We start from the raw sequence: 22787 nt of genomic DNA on the forward strand, positions 1-22787 counted from the left end.
TTCATATTCCGTCATGCTTACTGCTCACAAATGTTTCAGGGAATAATATGTATTAGAGCTATTAGGGACAGCTCTGCAATGTTAAGTAGTAGAAAGTCAAAAATGGCAAGTCTTGTCATTTAATGTGTCAAGGATCAGATATTAATATTGTATTAAAACTAAGTGATGTGCACTCATAGTTTGCTATTCTTTTCACTTGCAAAATGTCAGCAGAGAAGCAACAGGAAATAGCAGAATGTGGGAGAAAAAAGTTGCCCACACTTAAAGGATGGCAATGAAACAAAATGAAGTTTAATTGAAACAATGAATTGTTTAATTAAAAGAAATTCACATCTCCTATTCATTAAGATATGCATCATTGGGATTCACTTTAGAACAAAATTTTAATATCTGCTTTGTAACTTCAGTGACATTTTCACATACTCTATTTTTCAGAATAATACCGTCTTATGGAGGAGGAGGGGAAAAAAGTCTGCATTTATGCTTCCTTATGTACTGAGGATATGCCATTGTCTCAAATAAAATTAACAACTTCAAAAGAAATGCATCAGAAATTGTGATTAATCAAGAGATATAAAGGGAGGTGAGAAGGAGTAAGACTCAGAACATTCTTGAAAGCTTTAAGTCTCTTAAAATTTACATTCATACCCACTGAATGGTGACAGATCAAGTCATTTCTAGAGAAGTCTGAAGGCAGTTGGCACCTTGGATATTGCTTTTAATGGGAAAATTCAGAAGAGTGGAATAAAAAATTCTGTGTTAAAAATAAAATTGACTGTTGGAGGAAAGAAACTGATTTTAGAAATACACACAACCACAATTTTAAAATTCTATGTTGGTTGAAGAGATCTTACCTCTTGGATCCTGGTGAAGAACTATCAAATTATGTGGAGTGACATCTGTCTCCATCAAATAGAGTAATCTCCCAGAGAAGAACAAGACTTTCAACACAACAGGAGACTTGCCAGTTGACAGGAAAGAATGTTCCCCAACTTGACCACTGTTGATGGGACTCTGATGTGTTCTCCCAGGAGTGGATGGTCTAAAACATTGATTCATTAGTCTGTTTAATCTTCATGCTTGCTAGGAAAGAGATCCTCCTTGATTTAAAGGCTGTCAGGCTGTCATCTCAAGAGGTTCCTCCCTTGTCATTCCCTCCATCCACAATCAAAGAAAATGACACTTTGCCCTGTTATAAAAAATTAGCATAAAGAAGAAAGCCATCTAGAAATAGAACCTGAAATTTTCAGCTAAGGACATCTGCACTGCTAGCTCTACCTACTTCTGTTCCCACTGTAATTTTCAATAATTCAGGTAGATATTTTCTATTCTCAGTATAATGGCATCAGTTTTAAAAATCTCTGTGGAAAAAAAAAAACTCATGATATGGTTAGTATTGAGTTGACGATTACAGCTTTAAGTCCAATCTTAGTTTTGTAATCATGGTGTTATCATTTAAAGCTAAAATTTTGATACAGGAACCCAGACACGTTTCAAGGAAAGTTGAGAAGAAAAGATTTTGTTGGTGGAAGGAGGAGAGCAGGGGCAAAGTTCAATAGAGCTAAGTATTAGGCTGCTCTAAAATTAGTGTCTTTGAAATATATAATGTTGGATTAGATGGAGATTCACATTGGTTTGAGTTCTGCTCTGAAATTTCCAGATATATTTCACAAGTTCTTAACATGCAGTGTATTAAGAGTCCAAGGTGAAATCTACATGTCTAGTAACTGAATTAATATTATGAAGATATTTTGTGTTTTTAACACCAGAGGACAATATTTTTTGAATATTTATTTGTTTATTTATTTAGGCTGCACCGGGTCTTAGTTGTGGCACAGGGGATCCTTAGTTGCAGCACATGGGGCAGCATTCGGACTTCTTAGTTGTGGCATGCATGCGGGATCTAGTTCCCCAACCAGCGATCGAACCTGGGCCCCCTGCCTTGGGAGCATGGAGTCTGATCCACTGGACCACCAGGGAAGTCCCCCAGAGGACAACATTTACCTGGCATTGTAACATTGATTGTAAACATTGGCAGATACCACTGTTTATAAACAACCATGTTTATATATGCATGATTATCTTTAGTTACCACCCAGATCATATTGATTGCTGGTTAAGATTTGTTCTATTTCTCAGTTTCCAGGTCCTAATTATTGAGTTTGCTGGTGTGATCTCCACTGATTATTGGTCATATATAGAATGGGGATGCTGAAACACTATTAGGATGTTTTTGCAGCTTTGATTGGAATAAAGATACTAAGTATTTAAACATATAGAATTGAGCGCAAATAAAAAATTTAAAAAAGATACTAAGTATGAAGGGTTCATACAATTTCGTGACTGGTATGTAGTTTTGCACTATGTTATCGGGAAGAGAAACATTCCTTCATTCATTTCTCTCCACCTGCTTCTCAACACAGTATTCATCAAGGCTCTGTCTTCAGTGGACCACACCCTATACTCCCTTTTACTAGCCCCAGGCTTATTTGTGACTCCATCTTCAACCTGCTTCCACCAAGTATAAAATCACTTTCTGCTTACCATCCATTCTATCTTGGAAATATTCCTAGGATGAGCATTCAACATTCTGCATATTCCATGGTCTTACTGAGGCTATCAAAATGATGTCCTAACCAGGCTACCCACGTTCAATTCTTTCCCTTCCTAATTCTTTGTCAGATACTTGTAAATGCCACATCTTTCTCCAGTTAAATGTCTTAATGCACAGTTCCTAGCATCATTTTCTCCTGCTTAAGATATCCTGGGCCCCTCTATTGTCCATGCCATCAAATACACACTCATCCACTGGGGTATCATTACTGTAGTCCTAAATTGCGGATTCATTCGTCTTCATAACTGGATCTCTCTCCCTACTCCCATCAAAATGGACCATGTGCGATGGCTCCCTTCCCTCACCTTTGCTCTCTTTTCTGCTTCACCTCCACCTGGAGGTGCTTGTCCCCCGTATCTGCCTGTCCTAATTATGTACACTTCAAAGCCCAAAAAGGAACCTTCTCCCCACTACTTATATGAAGCTCTTAACCAGAAAAAAAATTTTGCTTTCTTTTCCCCCTAAACTCTTATGTCATTATTTCCTAGAGCTTCATTTATGAAATATCACTTCTGCTACTTACTTTAGTTATTTACACATTAACTGTACATTTCTTACAAACGAAGTACATGTCTTTAAGGCTTTCTGACTCTCAAAAAAGCCACCAATATATACTTTTAAGATGCATATCATAACCTAAAGCATGGTTAATTACAAATATTTCCCAGAATCTTTACTGTTATTATTCTCAAAGAAGTCTAAATCTACCCAAACCGACAGTCTTCTGTCATCACATATTTATTTCTGATTTTTGACTCAAGCTGAAGAAATAGAAGAATACTGAGGGGGAAAGCGATGGATGCTTCTATTAAATATTGGCAAGTATGTGGAAGATGAGTGTTTTGGAGGAGTGGGGTGGGTTGTGTGGGAGGACTCCACATAGATTTTTGAAAGAAAAGTTTGTGCCCCAAAGAAAAGAGCACACTTTTGCCAAGATGAAAATCAACATGCTTAAGAGCACTGCTGTATTGAAACTACAGTCACTCAATGCCTGACCACTCCATAATGTAATAAGCCCTTGAGTTGGGGTTTCGTTGAAGAGGAGGTATTACCTGATGCCACTGCAGGCTCTAGTCTTAGACCCAGGAACATGGTCTTCCCCTAAAACATTGTGTGTGAGTAATTAGAATTAGAACTGCTGGGGTTGGACATTTAAAAAGGAATAGGTGGTGCAGTATTAGTAGCTGTTACCTGAAAGTGATCCCCTAGGCAAGATGAATAAAGTCAGGTGATGCACACTCCCTTGGACCACTCCCTTTCATCATTAAATACAGGACTAATGAGGTCAAGACAGAGCACTTGAGTGGAAGAGGTGAATTCTGGAATGACACCTTTCAGGGAAGGGGTATCTATAGAACAGTGAGGTTGCCAGACTGAAGGACAGAGAGTGGAAAAGATGGGGGGAAAGAAAGAAGGTCAAAGGGCTTTTAAATAGTCACCTAGTGTGAAGAAATGAAGTTGACAAGAATTTCACCTTTTCCCTAACATTTTCCTGTCTAGGAGTGCCATGTTAAGATATGGATAAGGAGAGGTAACCAAGGAATTTCAATACTATCCGAACAGGTAGTCATGGAAAGAGATGAGAAAAAAGAAATCTAGATTGTATGGCCCCAGAATGAGCGCAGTGCTACGCCAACCACAGGAGAACAGGGTCCTTAGAATAATGAACTTTTCTCCCTTTAGTATCTAAGGACTCTGTAGTCTCTGCTTTCCTCCCTTTTCTTAGAACCTTATTTTAGCCATTTCCTTCAATCAAATAGAAATGACAGGGAGCAGCTTAAAATGTCATCTATCCCATGGACATCTGTATTTTAACCAGGGATTAGTCGTTAAGCTCAGGTGCCTTCAATGATGTTTCAAGCAATCTCTCCAAAATGGGGTATCACTTTAAAGACATCTAGGTTTCCATGCCATCTCTAAAATCCCTCCTAAGTGGCCACATGGAGAACTAAGAGCTGATTAGAATATGCTACCCCAGCTATACCTGTTTGAAGGAGGTGCTATCTTTTATGAGCCAAAAAGCAGCTCCATTACTGAGGATAATTAGCTTAAGAGCTCTTTGCAGTAACTTGGCTTCTTTAAATGCCTTGTTAACTTCAATTTCCCTGACTTACAATTCACCTCCTTTGTGATACACATTATTTGTACCTACTTCAAAAAAAAAAAAAACACTGAAGGTTGCTTTTGTCCAATTGTCGCTAATAGGCTGTTGAGTTCCACACAATTCCTTTCTGGGTAAGAATATATTAAATATCTTTAATTGACCCTTGTAAGAATGGAAGGGTTTAGTGTTTTTAAAAAGGAGTTTATAGGAGGAAGTGCCTTTTTCCATCTCCTTTCATGTGCTGTCATTGAAGGAGGCTGATTTGCTAATTAATCTCAGAAAAACTGTGATGCTTGCAGGGGTCAGAGTTGTAGCAAACTTAGAAACCGACACGACACGTATGCTACATAATTAAAAAAAAAAATCTTGTTGGTTTCCTACAGGGCAAGCACTGTTGCAGTACCTGCAGGGGTGCAGCAGGAAACAAAACAGAGAGGTATCACTGTGTAACCAAGCAGGGCCATTTGGGGCCTTCCTGGGGCAGGCCCTTCCCCCATATCCTCTGCTGTAGCTCCTCTCTGAAGTACCCAGATAATAGTATCTGATGCACATTTCCTGAGTTGTTTTTACTGATGTGAAACCCCCCACCAAATGGAAGACTTTAACTACCTGATGACCATGAGCACATGACTGCCCCCCCAAGACCCCAGGCCTCCTGGAGCCCAAAGATTGATAAGGTTAACCACTGTGTCCCTGCCCTATTACCCTACCATCAACCAATCAGACTGTGCATGAGCTGATCACATACCCTGTGACCCCCCCCCCAACCCCCTCACCTGGCTTTTAAAAATGCTTGCTGAAACAGAGTTCAGGGTTTTAGAGCATGAGCCACCCATTCTCCTGGTATCGGCACCTTTACAATAAAGGCTGCACTTTCCTTCACCACTACCCAGTGTCAGTAGGTTGGTTTCACTGCACACCGGCAAGCAGACCCAAGTTTGGTTCACTAACAACTGGCCATGTGAGGCTGACTCTGCATGCAATGGTTGGGGTCGATTCAGTTCTAGATGCTCTGGCAAGTAGAACAGTCACCTGATTTAGACAGATCTGAAACATCTTACTCAATAGTCCACATTTTTAAATAAATGCAGGAAAAATTTGCACAATAAAGATTAACATCAAAAACTTGAATAAGCATCTAATATTTTAGCTGAATGAGTGGATTTTGAATTTTCACCTATCTTACTATAAAGGAATACAATAAAAGCCATAATATCTCTATATGTAAAGTGTTAGAACAGTAATTGGAACTAAAATACATTATCCCATTCCAGCCAATTAGCTCTTAGAAGGCAAAATCAAGTACTTCCCCAATAGGGAAATTTTGTTTCCTCTCTGATAACTGGACAAGAAATTTAAATAAATCATGCCTCAACTCCATCCTCTGTTGCTTCTTGTAGTTTTATTAAAGATTTAACCATGACCAAGGACCATACCAAAAAGTACAACTTAATCTGTCAATTGCCCTAATTAATCCAGTTTTGATTAAAAGAAAACTGACATAAAGATATTCCATGTTAATGTTAAATTATGTGCAGTTACTTTGAAACCATACCTTGAGAAACAATAAAAGAATGGAATATAATACATAGTTGCTGGCAATGAGAGAAAACAAGACTTATGTAGGCAAAATACACACTACTATATAAAAAATAGATAACTAAAGGGGACCTACTGTACAGCACAGGGAACTCTACTCAGTACTCTGTAATGACCTCTATGGGAAAAGAGTCTAAAGAAGAGTGGGTATATGTATATGTATAACTGATTCACTTTGCTGTACAGCAGAAACTAACAAAACATTGTAAATGAATTCTACTCCAATAAAATTTTTTTTAAAAAAACAAGACTTACATAGACATTGATGATAAATCAACACCCACCTCCTACCTTCAGGTCTGCCTGCTGTACTTGCCTGTTTTCAGCCTCCAGAGTCCCAGGTGCAAAGTAGTTCATATTCACAGACACTCTGGGCTCAACATCATTCATGTTCACTGTCAAGTCATCACAAATCCCACATTCCCCTCATCTCTCAGGCTTAAAAAATTCATTTAACACCAAGGGCTAATTAATTAACTGGATTTTCTTATATTTAATGGAGAACATTCTAGCCATTAGAATGCAGACTTGTTCAAATTTAGGTCACTGAAAAGTTCTAAAAATATGCCTGTCAAGAGAAAACCTAATGATTTTTTCCAAGATTTTACCTTTTTAGTAATCCGTTTTGTTTTTTAATTTTTTTTTAAAAATATAGTGTGAAAGCGGAGCAGGGACAGATGTGTACTAGAATGATTTCATAATTCCTATCATCATGCAAGTCCTTATTACCAAGATGTCTTTATTTTACACACAAAATAAACTTCACTTTTAAACTGAGCAGCATCGTTAATTCTGAAAATAGTGTGAAGACCTGTTGTTAATGTTTGTGTATATTTGATGATAGGAGGGTGCCTCATTGTCTATGGCTAAAGGCAGGCAGTGAACTTCCAGAAACTATGATTGTCAATTTTTCCTATGTTGGAGTTGACCAATCTAATATTTTAGCTAGTCTTCTATTTGAGGCTGGCAAGCTCCCAATAGCAAACAAAAGCATGAAAGAAAATAGGGATTTATAACAGTGTATACAAATAAAGTGGTCTTATTCTGCAGAGCTTCAAATTTGCAGATATCCACATCAATTTTCATAAACACCTTAACTCTGAAAGTAGATCATTTCTCCCGTGTAAATCTAAGGCTTCTTTTTCTTGAGGCCGAGAAATTCCAGGTTCCCTCTTGCTATCAGAAATGTACTTTTCTTCATTTTGTATTACCCACTCAGATTTATGTAAAGATTGTTTTCCAAAATAAAACCCAGATGCATCCCGAGGTAAATTCACAGTAGAAAGATTCAATCAAGCGCCAAATCATTTTTAAAGATTTATCCTCGTGGATATGCATGGATTATTCCAGCCCCAGCTCTCTGAAATCCTTTGGGTTAAAGTTTGATGACAGTACTCAAAACCGGATTTCCAAAAATGTTAATTCCCAATGAAACTGCATTTTAAAATGTTCAAAATAATATAAGAGGTGGTTTGGGATTTATTTTCATATTCTCCCCCTGGAAATGTAGCTGAGAATATTTGCTGAGGTAAAAGCTCTCTGAGACTTTCACCTCTAACTCAAAAGAGCCTTTCTAGAATGAATAGGAGTAGAACACAGATCTCACGAGAATAGGATTCCCACAACATTTCTGCCATATTCTGCAGTAAGTGAACAGACTGACTGTGGACCATATTAACTCATGTGACTCTCTTCTGAGCCGCTGTTCATTCCACAAAATCCAGACCTAAGTGCCCGGGACATAGATGCCCTCAGGTAGCATCTCCAGAAGCATAAACAAGCCTAGAGTCTTGTGAGGGTCGGTGGTTAGGGAGGCTGGATCCATGACCAGGTGGCTGAAGGAGGTTTGAACAACTGCACCATTTTCAGTGTACACCCTGAACCATAAAAGTCTCTTCACAACCACGACAAAGCTTACCAAACTTCCAGAACATTCACAGGACAGACAATGACCACAAGTGCTCTGTCTGGTTTTCGAGACCGCAGATGACCTGTAAATGGGTCAGTTTACCTCACTCTGCAGCTGACAGTGAGTCTCCTGGTCTGAAGAAGCCTGAGCATGTAGGAATCACCTTGGAACTTTTTTTTTTTTTTTTTTTTTTTTGCGGTACGCGGGCCTCTCACTGTTGTGGCCTCTCCCGTTGCGGAGCACTGGCTCCAGATGCGCAGGCTCAGCGGCCATGGCTCACGGGCCCAGCCACTCCGCGGCATGTGGGATCTTCCCAGACCGGGGCACGAACCCGTGTTCCCTGCATCAGCAGGTGGACTCTCAACCACTGTGCCACCAGGGAAGCCCCACGTTGGAACTTTTGAAAGCCCTTGACATTCCTAAGGAATGACCATCACAATGACCAAGTACCCATGTTGAGAATGCCACAGTTTCTGTCACTTAACTCATAAAGTTTATTTAATAGTAACATCGGTGGCTTTAATGAAAGTGAGTGTGATTTCAAGGAACGAAAGAGCAAATGATGGGCTGCTAGGATCCGGCTTCTGCTAAGTGATCATCTTCTAGCTCGTTACCTTTTCATCAGGAGACTCGAGTTCATCTTTTTATGGAAAAAGTAAAAGTTTCCACAGCCCACAGACCTTCCAGGACTAAACCATGAATGCTTAATATAAGCACGTCTGTGACCTATACTTTCTGTGAATCACATCATCTTTCAGGATAGGACTGAAACATTTCTTGATCTGCTGACACTACCCTGCAAAGTACCTTGCACTGGACAAGCATTCCCTAAATGCTTATTATTAAAATGAGAAGTGAATGCATTACATGAATTCATTACTAAAATAATATTCACCATAGTTGCTCTTTGTACCAACCCTCTGGAGTGGCTGAAAGCATGGCAGATATAGCAGGTTTGTACATTCTGAAAAGCCTAGGTCCAGGTAACTCTTCTATTTATTCTAAATTCCTGATACATATGATAGGATTCTACCAGGAAGTATGATTTAATGTCTTTTAATTTATGTCATCATCCAATTCTATTTGAGAATAAAGTACAAGTGTTGATACCAAATAAAGCATCTTAACACTATTTGTATATATCCTGAACAACAGTAACATAATTGAAATGGTGATGGTAATGAATACTTTTAAAATCTGACACTATGAATGCTAAAATACAGTAAAATAAATATTGAATGGGACTGCTGCTAAATGATTTCAAAATTTTTAAACCCAATAATATTTAAATTAGAAATCACATGTTTATAAATAATTATTATATGTTAATTTACTCACATGCCTTATCATGAGAGAAACTAATAGTTTTAAAAAGCCTTTATATTTCTTTCATATAGTGATTTTCTGGACATTATATCTCACACCCAAAAGCACATACTCATTTTTAAAAATTGAACAATAATAATACTGCCATGTCATTACCTCAATTGTGAAAATGTTATTATAAACTTAAGGATTTCTTGGGGACTTCCCTGGCTGTCCAGCGGGTAAGACTCCACGCTCCCAATGCAGAGGACCCAGGTTTGATCCCTGGTCCAGGAACTAGATCCCACATGCATGCCGCAACTAAGAAGTCCTCATGCCACAACTAAAGATCCTGCATGCCGCAACGAAGACCTGTCATAGCCAAATTAAATAAATAAAATAAATACTTTTTTTAAGTAAGGATTTCTTCAAACAGTGCCATGAAACAATTTATAATATATTTCAGTGGTACCTATAGGTCCGTGGGAATTGCACATATTTTAGATATCCAGTGTAGTTAATTACTCAATATTTGAGACACGTAGGTGTCTCATTCCTTTTCTAAAACAGTGTGGCTTTTTCCTTTGTCGACTGTTTGCTATCCAAACAAGGAAGGAAGGAACAAGGAGGACGAACCCTTAGGTAGCCAGTGGGAGTCCTTCTCAGGGCAGGTTTCCAAAGTAAGGGTACAGTTGCCTCAGCTCCACAAAAGATAAGCAGGGAGACAGGTGGAGTGGGAGAAAAGATGCCTTGACGGAGATGCCTAAAAGCCCAGGAAGAACCAAGCAAAGCAAAGAGGTGCGGAAGGAAAGAGGCGAGTGGGGCTGCAGGTGAGGTGAGACAGGTGAGGCGAGGCTTGGGGTCAGCCCAGAAAAATCCAGGGGAACCTAGCTGCTGCTTCTGAATTCAGCTTACTTGCTGGGGCTCAGGCTGCCTCTGCCAGGCAAGGGTAGAGGTTATATTTTATAGGGGAAAGACTTGGAATGGAATTATTTATAGGATTTTTGTGATCACTTAATTTATATTATTCTTATTGCCTATTTTCCTATATTACTATCAGCCGAATGTAGCAACTCATTACGTGTTTATTTACTTTGTCTTTATTTTGGCTGTGCCTAATTTGTGGGTACATTTAAATATTTGTCATCATATTATAAGTATATTTTTACCTAATATAGTTTAAACGATAGTAGCCTTAACATTCTGATTACAGTATCAGAGGCATCACCAATATTGAGTGTGGTGATTTCCTTGTGGATCCTCACATATGCTCTCTTTTCCATCCATCCAGGCCCGTCCAAACTGGGCTACGTGCCTGGGGTCCTGAGTAGCCCTTCTGTACTTCTCATTGGAGCTTGACGCTTTAACAGGCAGATAAATGATAATTTCCCCCAACGTCTTTCAATTTCATCCCCTCAGTTTTGTAGTTTTGTATCTAACTAACATTTTCAATGCTTCTTACATTTGGATTACACTTATATCCTAATTTCTAGCACTGATCCAGATTCTTTCTTGTATTTTCTTCATTATTTTTTTCATGTCTGAAAAGCCAAGTGTTTTAGAAGATTTTATACAAGTCATTATCCTGCCCTGGTTACAAACCTCCTAACTTGGTAGCCTCCCAGCCTGGTACTTACTCTTTTTATGCCTGGATCCCTTTCTACCTCTTTCAAGTTCCCCCAGAACAGCTATTCTGTCTCTGAATTGCACCAGGCTTGTTTCTGAGACACAGAAACTTACTAGTACAATTACCTTCCTATTTCAACAGGTCCTCTATCTACATTCTTTTAGGCAGTTAGAGGGAAGAGGAAAGGTTCTTCCTGAGTCTTCAGGGCCTTAAAAATCAGCCTAAATTAATCTACATGCTTAGGAGAGACTATCTGGGGTGGCATATTTTGCTTCCCTACAGTGGGTTCAGCCACTATGACCAACAGGACGGAGAGTCCTCAAAAAATGAAAAATAACACTAATACATAATCCATCAATCCTACGTTTGGGTATATATCCAAGAGAAATGAAAACAGGATATGGAAAAGGTATCTGCACTCCCATGTTCACTGCAGCAGTATTTACAATAGCCAAGATATGGAAGTAACCTAAGTGTCTGTCAAGGGATGAAAGCAGATGGGAGACATACACACACACACACACACAGAATGGAATATTACTGGAGGAAATACTGCCGTTTGCAACATCCTGAATGGACCTTGAGAGCTTTATACTTAGTGAGATAAGTCAGACAGAAAGGCAAATACTTACTGTATGATATCACTTCTATGTGGAATCTCAAAAAGCTGAACTCATAGAAATAGAGAGTAGAGTGGTTACCAGAGGCTGGTGGGGTGGCGGGGGGGGGGGGGGCAGGGAATCGGGAAATTGTTGTTAAAGGGTATAAACTTGCAACTAGATGATGAATATGTTCTGGAGATCTAATGTACAGCACAGCGATTACAGTCAACAGTACTGTATCATGACTGTAAAGTCGCCAAGGCTAGATCTTAAATGTTCCCACCACACGCAGAAAAAAGGATATGGTATCTATGTGACCTGACAATAGTGTAAGCTACAGTTGAGGTAGTAATTCTGTTGCAACATACAAATGTATCAAATTAACAGATTGTGCATCTTAAACCTACACAATGGTATATGTAAATTATATAACAATAAAAATTTAAATACAAAAGAAAAAAAGACGGAGCTTAGAGTGGGGAATCAGAAAACCTGGATTCAAAGTGTGACTTTGTTACTTTTAAATGTGAACCATTAAGTCCCTTAACTACTTTCATCTCAGTTCCTTTGTATGCCAAATGATTACACCAACATCGCTCATAAAGGTATTATAAAAACGACTGAAGAAGCATATGTAAAGTAATACTTTCCAGTATAAATGTTTAACTCTAAAGTGACACGTATTATGTGACGGTCAGCTTGTGTTTCTAAGTAACACGATTGTATTATTGTTTATATATTGTGAGTCTCTCCAGCCCAAGACCACCAGGAGCACACTTGTATCTGGATGGAAGTTGGATGCGCTGCTCATGGCAGAGGGAGGATACACAGGACCTGACAGGAAGCATCCTTTCTAACACCCTCAGTAGGTATTACCTTAGAAGGAGGGTAGACGAAAGCGCAGCTGAAAGAAGCTGCATTTCATTGTTCAAGAAGCAGTGGTCATTCACAGGAGCCAGAATAGAGGGGTGTTTGGCCATTTTTGTGGCTTAGAGAGCAGCACGTATGACTTGGTCGATCTTCAGCCACGATTGTGCAGCGTTCTTGTTTTTGTCTTGTCCATCACAGAGTGATCTTGTCTGATGCAGATGTTTTGTAAAATTGTTTCTGTTCAACAGGAGAACACCAGGTTCTGGCTGTGAGTACCACCAGACCAGCTGCTGGAGGTCAAGGTCTGCTTTTCTCCTTCCTGAAGTAAATGTGTGTACGTGCACACATGTATATAATATACATATATCTAGAAGCTCAGTGTCAAATTCAAATTCTGTAAAACTGAATAAATTAAATTCTCAACATATTTTCATTAATGGAGATGAAATCCTTTCCATTAAGAAAATTCAAGCCAACTCTTTATAATTTGGGAAATTATAGACTTCCTTTCTTTTTTATATACTTCCTTTCTTCTTTTATTTAGCTTTAAGATTAAAGCTCTATAATATGGAACCAAAAAATGTGTAATTGTCAGATAGCTACAAGTGATATGAAAAGTATAACCAAGTGTTAAAAAATTAAGCAAAAAATGATAACTTTCTTCCAAAAGGGAGAACACTTAAAACTTTTTTGAGGTGAAAAATGTAAATAAACAAAATGTATATGGATGTGTTGCTGGGTTCTAGGTTTGACTATGTCTTGAGCTACCCTGTCCGCCACTGCCAGCAAGAATGAAAAATTATATTTGTGCGGCGAAGAAGAAATAATTATTATTTCCAAAACATAGTTATTCCAGTATGTATAGCCCTCAACGATGCTGCTGAAGACAACACAACAAATCATCCTCATTCTCAGCCATGCTTGTGTTTTGCATGGAACTATCTATGCCAAATGGTCATTTTTCTCACATTTATTCTGTTAACAGGATAAATGCCAACGTTTGTCAACATCTTGTAAATGATGCGTCTTAATGAGGCAAGCTACTGTTTCACTCCTCCGAGGAATTTCATAGCAGAATAAGCAAAATATCAGGTTAAAGCAAGTGGGAGGAGATCCCAGAGAGCAAACCTTTCCTATGAACGTATATTCCTTGAGGTTTTGCTTAGAGTGTGTTCTAGGATCCAGGCCAATTTGGCCTAAACCTTTCTACAACATTTTAATTATATTTTTAACAAATCCTGCAAAATGAGGTTCACATGTTGATTCAGCCAAAAAAAAAAAAAAAAAGCAGTATCTACAAGCTGAACAGAATGCAAGAGAGAGGGAGTGATTAGCGATGTTGCCAAAAACCAATGAATACAGCGTTTTTATAATATCGTGCCCCATTCCATTCATATTGGGTAGATATAAAGACTGGTGGAGGCTACATCCTTGTTCTAGAATAAATGAACCAATAAGTTTTTATTTTACACACGTGTACTTGACTCAGAAGTAGAAAACGTGGCATTTACAAAAACACGTTTAACCTCCTGAGGATGTAAGGCCAGACAAATGTTAAAGATGATGCGTAGCCTTGCCCAGGTGCGGAAGTCAACACAAGATTATAGTTAAAGCCATAGGTTTGGGGTCAGAAATATTAAGTCTCTGCGTTTAGGTCCTGACTCCAGTGACGGCAAACTAAATACAAACTGAATACACTTGGGCAAAGCACTTTATTTCCCTTAATCTCAGTCTCCTGATCTGTAGAATAGAGATATAATGCCTACTATATGAGACCATTACAATAATTAAATGTGATAATATACATAGAACAGTGCTCATTAAGAAGCAGTTATTGTCACCATTGTATCTGCTAATGAAATTGAAAATTGCTAATCCCTGTCATTAAACGTAAACAGTGGTGGCTGGCTACTAACAGTTCTGTAAAATAACACGCCTCTTATTGCATTTAGGTCTGTGGGTTGGAGGGAATGGGAGCTTCCTATGCGAACCTAGACTCCTTTACAAAGTAACGAGTAAGGACTTCAACATCTTTATCCGCTATTCAACCCTCGGAAGTGTTTCCTACTCAAATACCTGATCTGCAGATAAGGAAAGGTTTGGCAATGGGATTGGCAACAGTGACCAAATCTTTACCATCACTATGATTATGTGAGAGTCAAGGTGGCAGCTGCAGCTCTGGGCATTTTGTCCAAACCCCAGGCAAGAAGCAGCAGCATGGCAACTATATGAGGAAACCAAGACTTTCACAGAAATCACAAGCACATTTCCACATATATATCACACATTTCCACTTACATATCACGCGGCCACTCCTAATTTGTGTTTGCTTGGTTTCCTTTTGTTTTAAGTTGGACATTTGCAACTACAAACAGAACCAGGGCTCTGCTAGTAAGGAAATTAGATTACCTACAAGATAGTTCGTCAAATCACACTATGTGTAGTGGATAAGTGGTGAAAGGAAGGTTGTCAGTGGAAGGGAGAACAGGGCCGAGAGAGACAGAGACAGAGAGAGAGTTGGAAACCAGTGGTGCTAAGGAAATTTATATTTTTATCCTAAGTGTTATGGGGAACCACAGGAATGGATAGATAGATGTATGCTTTAGGAACATCACAGTGTGAAAAACTGGACTGGAGTGTACAGTGGGGTGTGTGGCAATCCATTCACTCTGCTGAACATGTTAAGGCAGGTCATGGCTTAAGTTTTGGGCATATGGAATGTGAAGGACTTTTTAGGTCATCCAAGTAGAGGTGTTCAACAGCAGTTTGGATAAAGAGGTCTAAAGGCCAGAAGAAAGATTTGGCCCATAGACAGAGAGTTGGCAATATTTAGCATAGAGAGAACCAAAGCCATGAGCATAGATGAGATTGTAGGAGGAGAACGAATAAATTCTGAAAGATGAGTGGAACGGAGACCATCTACTCAGAGAGACATTTGAAAACCAGGGAGAAGGTTTGAATGATTTGCTTTGCAGAAAGAGTTGTTATAATTATAATGGAGTGGCAATGTATTGAGGTATTGAGGACCTGAGGTGCCAGTTACCCAATAAAGCCTTTTACAAGCATCCTTTCATTCCAAACTTAGGGCATCCATGTGAAGTACATACTTTTGTTGGGGATTTAGAAGAAAGGAGACTGAAGTTTAACTACATCAAGAAACTTGCCAATTAGGTAGAGATGGATCTAATATCTAACAGGTGTGTGTTTGTTTTTTATTTCAGGAATAGTACTTTTATCCATTATAAGCCAGTTAGAATAGAATGCAAGGAAGAGCTGACCAAGGGAAGATAGAAGGATTCTGAGCAATAGCTGGACACCTTGACTAGAACATCGAATTCTGCTTAGTTGCATAGTCCCCTTAAGGTGGTACAAGATTAATTACATGAACACACCAACTGTTCTATAAGACCTGACATGTGAGAGATTATCCCCTGATCCAATCAGTCATCAAATCCTATTTCTTTTCCTTCAGAAGGGTTGTAGTATATAACAGGAAACACATGTTGAGACATTTCTGCTATGTTCCCTGGAAAGTAGGCTTGAAAGCATTGTTCAGCAAAGGAAAAAAATGGGGTCCACATAGGGTGGGAAATAAAAACCAGCATCGAAGGTGATCAGACAGTGTGAAAGAGAAGTGCACTCAGAAACCCAGACCAAGGCTTGGAGCCAGAGTCATTCATTTGTTCACTTAGATAAAATCAGTTGGTACCCATGGTGTGCAAGGCAATGGATTAGGCCATGAAGAGAGGAAATGACGGTGGATGGACAGGATCTTATCTCAATGAACCTATGCTATTGGGGAGGTAAAAGCCATGAGCCATGTCCCTAAAACATGAGAGAACTCAGAAAGACGGTTGATCATGTCTTTCTAGAAAACACGTTGAATGGCCATAGTAAGCCATCTATTTTTTCCAAGCATTAGCTTTATTCACACACACACATACACACACACACAAAGACATACACACACACACACACACACACAGAATCCAAATGGTTGGTTTGTATAACATGATGAAGAAAATAACCTATTTTCTTTAGTGTTCAATTTTATACTCCCATCTTGGAATTAATCCCTCATTTTTGATTCCTCACAGAATCACTCACCTTAATCACTATGTATGACTCTAAATGATTTGTAACTATTTCAGAAAACTGTTTCTGTCATCCAAGAGTCCCTCTCGTCCTATGTGAGAGTAATTAGGAATGTGCTGAGGTTCTGACAGTGAACATTCGGTACCAAACTTTGAAAGCATCCTTGACCTTCCAAAGCAAAGTTTTTGGAACATACAACACATATTCGAAGTCCAAGGTGGTCTTTTTATTTTCTGAACTGGCCACATAACATTGCTATTTTGAGAGCAGAGGCCACAACTCTTCAGTAATGGATGCTATATTTTGTTTCTGGAAAGTCTTGTGATTACCGAATAGGAACAGGAGGATTGCTAGTAGGAGCTCCCTGAGTGGGAAAAGAGGAAGAAGAGGGAATAAGACATGAAAATGAGCAGAGTGTGGGGCGAGGCTGGCAGCTTGGGCCCCTGAGCAATGGGGAGATGGACCAGCAGGCCTCCTCCCAGGAGCCGCCTGGTTGGCGTCAGGATCTGGGGGAGAACATGCTCCTTCCTTTTGAGTTACCTGCTTGGTAGAATCTTTGGGCAGGATTGTTGAAGAGGACGTTTTAAGTAATCAATGGATGCCTCTCCTCCTGTCTCACCTCCCAGTCACTCCAAGGACACAAAGCATCAAACACTATGTTAAGGTAAAGAATCAGGAAGTACTTTAATTACATCACATATTAATATGGAATGTGCTTTCTGAACTAATTTCTTGATACACTGTGTGTGTGTGTGAAGGAGAGCAATGGCAGAGGTTTAAATTTAATAGGGGTCAACTCAAAACCAATTTTGGCCTGAAGTTGGAAAATTAGAAAATGCAGAAGTAGAAAGAATTAAATAACAGCATGTAATAAAAAATGTGGGGCTTACCTGGTGGCGCAGTGGTTGAGAGTCAGCCTGCCGATGCAGGGGACACAGGTTCGTACCCTGGTCCGGGAAGATCCCACATGCCGCAGAGCGCCTGGGCCCGTGAGCCATGGCCGCTGAGCCTGCGCGTCCGGAGCCTGTGCTCCGCAACGGGAGAGGCCACAACAGTGAGAGGCCTGCGTACTGCAAAAAAAAAAAAAAAAAAAAAAAAAAAAATGTGGATGTTCCCCATGAAAATATATACACTTTCTTTCCTATTAATTAGTTACTGTCTGGATCTTAAATCCCAACTTTAAGATAAAGTCAGAAATAAGAAAGTTACACTGATATTACCAAACAAAGCCTACTGGCTAGAAGGCAAATATGTACTCATCCCAGAGGTCCATATAAATAGACAGAAAGAGAACGGGTGACTCAAGCATGATTTTATCCTTGCTGCCTCCACGGCATCCAAGGTTATTATTAAACATCTCAGGGACAGGGTTGGAATTAAACAAATTGTCTCTAGGAATCTTTTTAAAAATTATTTATACATTTGAAGTTTATTATCTAAAGAGAACACCTAATACAGATGATAATATTGACACAATCCTGATTATTCCTACGGGACAGTACATAAATTCAGAGCTTAGCTTGTTTTCCTCTTTTTCAAGAAATATTATTTCTATTTATGTGTGCTATTATAAGGAGTAGGAGGATACTGGAGAATGAAAGCATTAACCCTGTAGCAAAGTAAAGACACACACTGATTAAAGGAAGTAGAAGAGGTTTAATATGAGAAAGAGATACTAAGGTGTTAGCCAAACAAAAGTAAGCCTGACAACATCAAGTGCTGGTGCAGCTGTAGCTATACAAGACTCTCAGACACAATTAACGGGATTATAATTTCGTGCAGCCACTCTGGAGGGCATTTTGGCAGAATCAGGTATAACTGAAAAGGTGCATGTCCAGAAATTCCACATTTCCACAACAAGCATCCAGAGAATGAGGTAATTAGGTCAATAATCAAACCCTATCAGGTACGCTTCTCTTCCTGATCAGTGTTCGGGGAAAATTTCAGAGGAAGGACACTCTCTGTGCAATTCCGAATGCCATTACACCACATTAGACGTAGTGTGGCGTCACAGTTGCCATCTTGATTGCAGACTTAGATATAGGTTCTTTTCCTGGCTCTGGCATTGAACTAACTGCTGCTTGACGTTGTGTAAATTATCTAATTTTTCTGTCTTAATTTCCTCGTCTGCAGCGTGTCAGCAATAGTAATATCCACTTCATAGACTTATTAAAAGGATTATTTAAGAAAACGTATGTAAAGCACTTAGGAAAGTTCCTAGACAGAGTAAGTGTTCAGTATATAGAGTTCTATAGATATAGCAATTGCAACTGTCAGTATACAGGCTTTTTTCAGACAAGCTGCTTAAGCATGTTGCCTATTAATTTTTTAATAGCATAAGCTATTGTCTTTAGAAGGCAAAGTCACCCTGAGGTTTTGGGCCACCCTCAGGAGTAAGGCATGGCTGCTGAGGGAAGCAGCAGTGTCGAAAGACAACGTCCTCAGCCACATGGACAGACAGTACTCAGCTGAAGACTAGGAGATCACCACGGCGTCTATAACGCTGGCAACTGCTGACGTGTTTGGACTTTAGCCCCACAGATACCCAGAGGGAAGCTTAAGGGTTACAGAGTTTCTCCTTCACCACTGCACACAACTCCTGAAGGAAGAGTCTAAAGTCAGCCAATAGGAAAGTGGAGATGATGATGGTGATGACGATGATGACAGGTCATACTATGTGCAGGCACTGTTCCCAGAAATTGACTATATTCTCCCTCATTAACCCCACAGCAATCTTTCGAGGTAGGTACTATTCTTATCCTCACTTTAAAGATGGGGTTATGGGAGGGACACTGAAAAATAAATTGCTCACAGTAACACAGTTAGTAAACAGTGGAACCAGCGTGTGCACTTAGATGGACTGGTTTCCAAGGTTCCTGGCTCTTAACCACCAGCAATGGGTCTGAAATCAAGAACCTAAATAGAGGCTAAAGGCATGGATCCTTTGCCAGAACCCATTACCCCATCTGCCAGATAGATCTTGGGAAAGAGTCGTTAAGCTACGTGGTAGAAGCTGGTTGTATTGAGTCTAAGCTGTGTTTGAGTGAGGCCATTTTTAAGTATTAGTGTTCAGCTGGTGCAAAGTGTGCAAATCAATGTTATAGTAGTTTAAGCTTGAGCTTAACAGGAAAATATTATTCTGATACTGCTGTTCTCTAGGAGAGAGTAGTCTTTCGCCATTCTTTTATATGCACATAATAATAATCATCATTTTAGAAAGCTGAGCGTGCAGAAGCTAAACCTACAGTTCATTTCTTTTTTAAGTAATCACTTTAAGTAGGCTCTTGCAGACCACTTAGCCAAGGGGAGGTCCTAACACACTGACATTATTGATAATGTGCTCGTCTATTCTTGACTGATTTCTTGTGTTGCTCTGTGCCCCCAACTGCTGCTATGAGCGTGCAATTTCCATTGACTTTGTAGAATTGCAAGTTGGTTGGCTTCTTGGAAGTAGAGAGGGAAAAGGCTAGAAACAGATCCTTGGCTGACACAGAAGGAAAAGAATGCTGCAAATTTGATGAATAATAACAGTCCTGTTTGGATGAAGCTGCCAGAAAATAGAAGCAAACAATCTTAAGATGGGTCAAGGCTACTTTCTACAGAGAATGGCAATGTAATGCTATCTGATGAGGGGAATGCATTTGTTTCTTTTCTCTCGTGCCTGCTAAGTTCTGTAGGATTGCAGGGGTTGGAAGAATAGGCAAGTTACAGATATGCAAGCTGAATGGCACCAGGAAGGGGGCACTGCACAATTCCACAGGTTAGGATGTAGATTCTTTGGCCAAAAGCAGACCGTTTGCAACTGTGTATGCTTGCAAGGGAAATAATGGCTTTCCATTAGTCAGTATGAGGAACCCTGACAATATATGTTTGAAAGGCTTTTTTTAAAAAAAATACACTGGGATTATTTGTTAGGTTGAAACACTTAGAAAATCACTTTTAGTAATGTGGCATGGAGAAAATTAATGTGTGTTCTTGTCCCTGTGCCGTGTTTCTGATTTTTCTTTTTCTGTCTACGTGAGGAAAACCCAGCATTAATGTCCTGATGCTTAGATGTTTAGGCATGGGGAGAAGGGAGTCCCAGAAGCCGGAGGAATATGGGTTTCAAACCCGTAAGATATTGAGCACGCACTGGACCGAATGATACTATTTAGATCAAGAGTGAACAGCATTAGTGGTTCATATCCTTTTTTTCTCAAAGTATCAGCGCTTTTTTTATTGATTGACCAGAAAGTTAACCTTTATTTACATTTATCATAAATATATGATAAATTTTTAAGTTAAATTTGTGAAAGGTTTGGTGTAAAGAAATGCTTACTTTTTAATCAAATAGATTAATAATTTTCTATATAATTTGGGTCATCAGTTTCATACTTAGAAATCCTTTGCTCATTCTAAAAATGGTTAGACCATTGTTCTTTCTTCGCAGTTTTAGTGCTAGTGATATTGATGGTGATGCTTTCATATTTTACACTCAATCCTTCAATGTGTCTGAAATTCTATCCTCAACCATGCTTATTTAAAACTAAGATATTTAGATCACATTAAAAAATATATACTTGTTGAATTCAGTTAGGAAGAGTGTTGATCCCGTTTTTCATGACTACCATCACCAACTTCAATCCAGGTAATATGCTTTTAAAAAATAAAACACACACAATCTGCACTGTTAAGTATTTTTCCTGAGAGAGCCTTTAAACTTTTCAGACATTCTGTAAGAAACCCAGTCTCTTTTAAACCCCAGAGAAATAACACAGAGCACTTAAAGATTACAATTATTATGTGATATGTTATTACCAACATTTTTCGCCAGGTAGCTGTAGTTTTAAAAAACAAAACAGTGCTGAATGTTGGTTGTATTAGTGCTATTTTGTGAGCTAGCCTCTGCACCCTTAAGATAAATTCTCAACTCTTGTCTGCCAGGCCACTGAGTACATTGTTGGTATCACCACTAACAACTAAAACAATAGCTCCTGCAATCAGAACAGTCCGGTACCCAGATTGCAAGCTCCCCCACTCCCATATGCAATATTACACACAGAAGTAAGCACAGCCTCTGTCTTCAACAAGAATTGAATGAGCACAAGAAAAAGTAAAGATAGCAGAGAGTAAGAGCGACATTAGGCTTTCCCAGGTTCTAAAATAAAAGTCTCAAAACCTGTCCCTCACCTTAAGCTACCTCTTCCTGCACAGGAGAGGAATTAGATGTTTTACGGAGAAAGGAAGTTTAAATTATAGAAAAATCACTGTCATTCCATCAATGGTCCTAATGGGGAATTGCTTATTCTAAGAATGTGGTTCACTCCACTTTTACATGAAACCCTTAATAAAGTATGGCTGTAACTTCTTTGAGGGAAGTCAACTGGCCCACGCTGTCTATAATTACACCCTAAAATATCCTATTACATTCAGAAAAAAGATTTAAATCCATACGAATAAAAAGTAGTCAGATGGGAATGACCTGAGGCTGTCCATCACATAATCCACAGAAAGAAATCAAAAGTTTTACAGAGAAATCTCACATATAGCATTTGTGGATTACTGGACACATTTGTTCTTAAGTTAATTATATATTAAAATATACCTAGTTCTCTCTCAACAGTATGGATTTATCTATTCTCAACAAACGGTTTAGCTGTCAAAAATAAATGTTGCCATTAATTTTAAACAAAAGACGAAAGGGAATTTTGGTGAGTATTACTGTAACACCAAGAGCAATTATTATGTACCAGACTTTGGACTAGAACAGGTGTCCCCAACCCCCGGGCTGTGGACCAGTACCGGCCCATGGCCTGTGAAGAACCAGGCTGCACAGCAGGAGGTGAGTGGCAGGCTTGAGCAAAGCTTCATCTGCCGCTCCCCATTACTCCCCATTGCTTATATTACCGCCTGAACCATATCCCCTCCCCAACCTCCGTCCATGAAAAACTTGTCTTCCAGGAAACCGGTCCCTGGTGCCAAAAATGTTGGGGACCGCTGGTCTAGAAGATTCCTTTCCACCTCTGGATGTCTACCAGCACACCAGGTGTGCAGCTTTCCTTACACGATTCTTCCATGACAAT

The 22787-nt window shown here is 39.3% G+C and overlaps 1 protein-coding gene across 8 annotated transcripts in view; it reads right to left on the reverse strand.

Annotated features, from left to right (window-relative positions):
* TMEM182 (transmembrane protein 182) overlaps positions 1-22787 on the reverse strand; it is a 395595-nt gene that overhangs the window by 15345 nt on the left and 357463 nt on the right. For 5 of the 8 annotated variants that reach the window (XR_009566202.1, XR_009566201.1, XR_009566206.1 and 2 more), the window contains 2 exons: positions 17616-17795; positions 344-1189 (listed from right to left, as the gene is read on the reverse strand). The gene's annotated coding sequence lies outside the window, so the exon portion shown is untranslated. Of the gene's footprint in view, positions 1-343; positions 1190-17615; positions 17796-22787 lie in introns of those variants that run through there. The other 3 variants (XR_009566205.1, XR_009566203.1, XR_009566204.1) reach the window with 1 other exon arrangement.

This window comes from Globicephala melas, chromosome 12 (assembly GCF_963455315.2).
Source record: "Globicephala melas chromosome 12, mGloMel1.2, whole genome shotgun sequence".
In the NCBI taxonomy this organism is placed as follows: Eukaryota; Metazoa; Chordata; class Mammalia; order Artiodactyla; family Delphinidae; genus Globicephala; species Globicephala melas.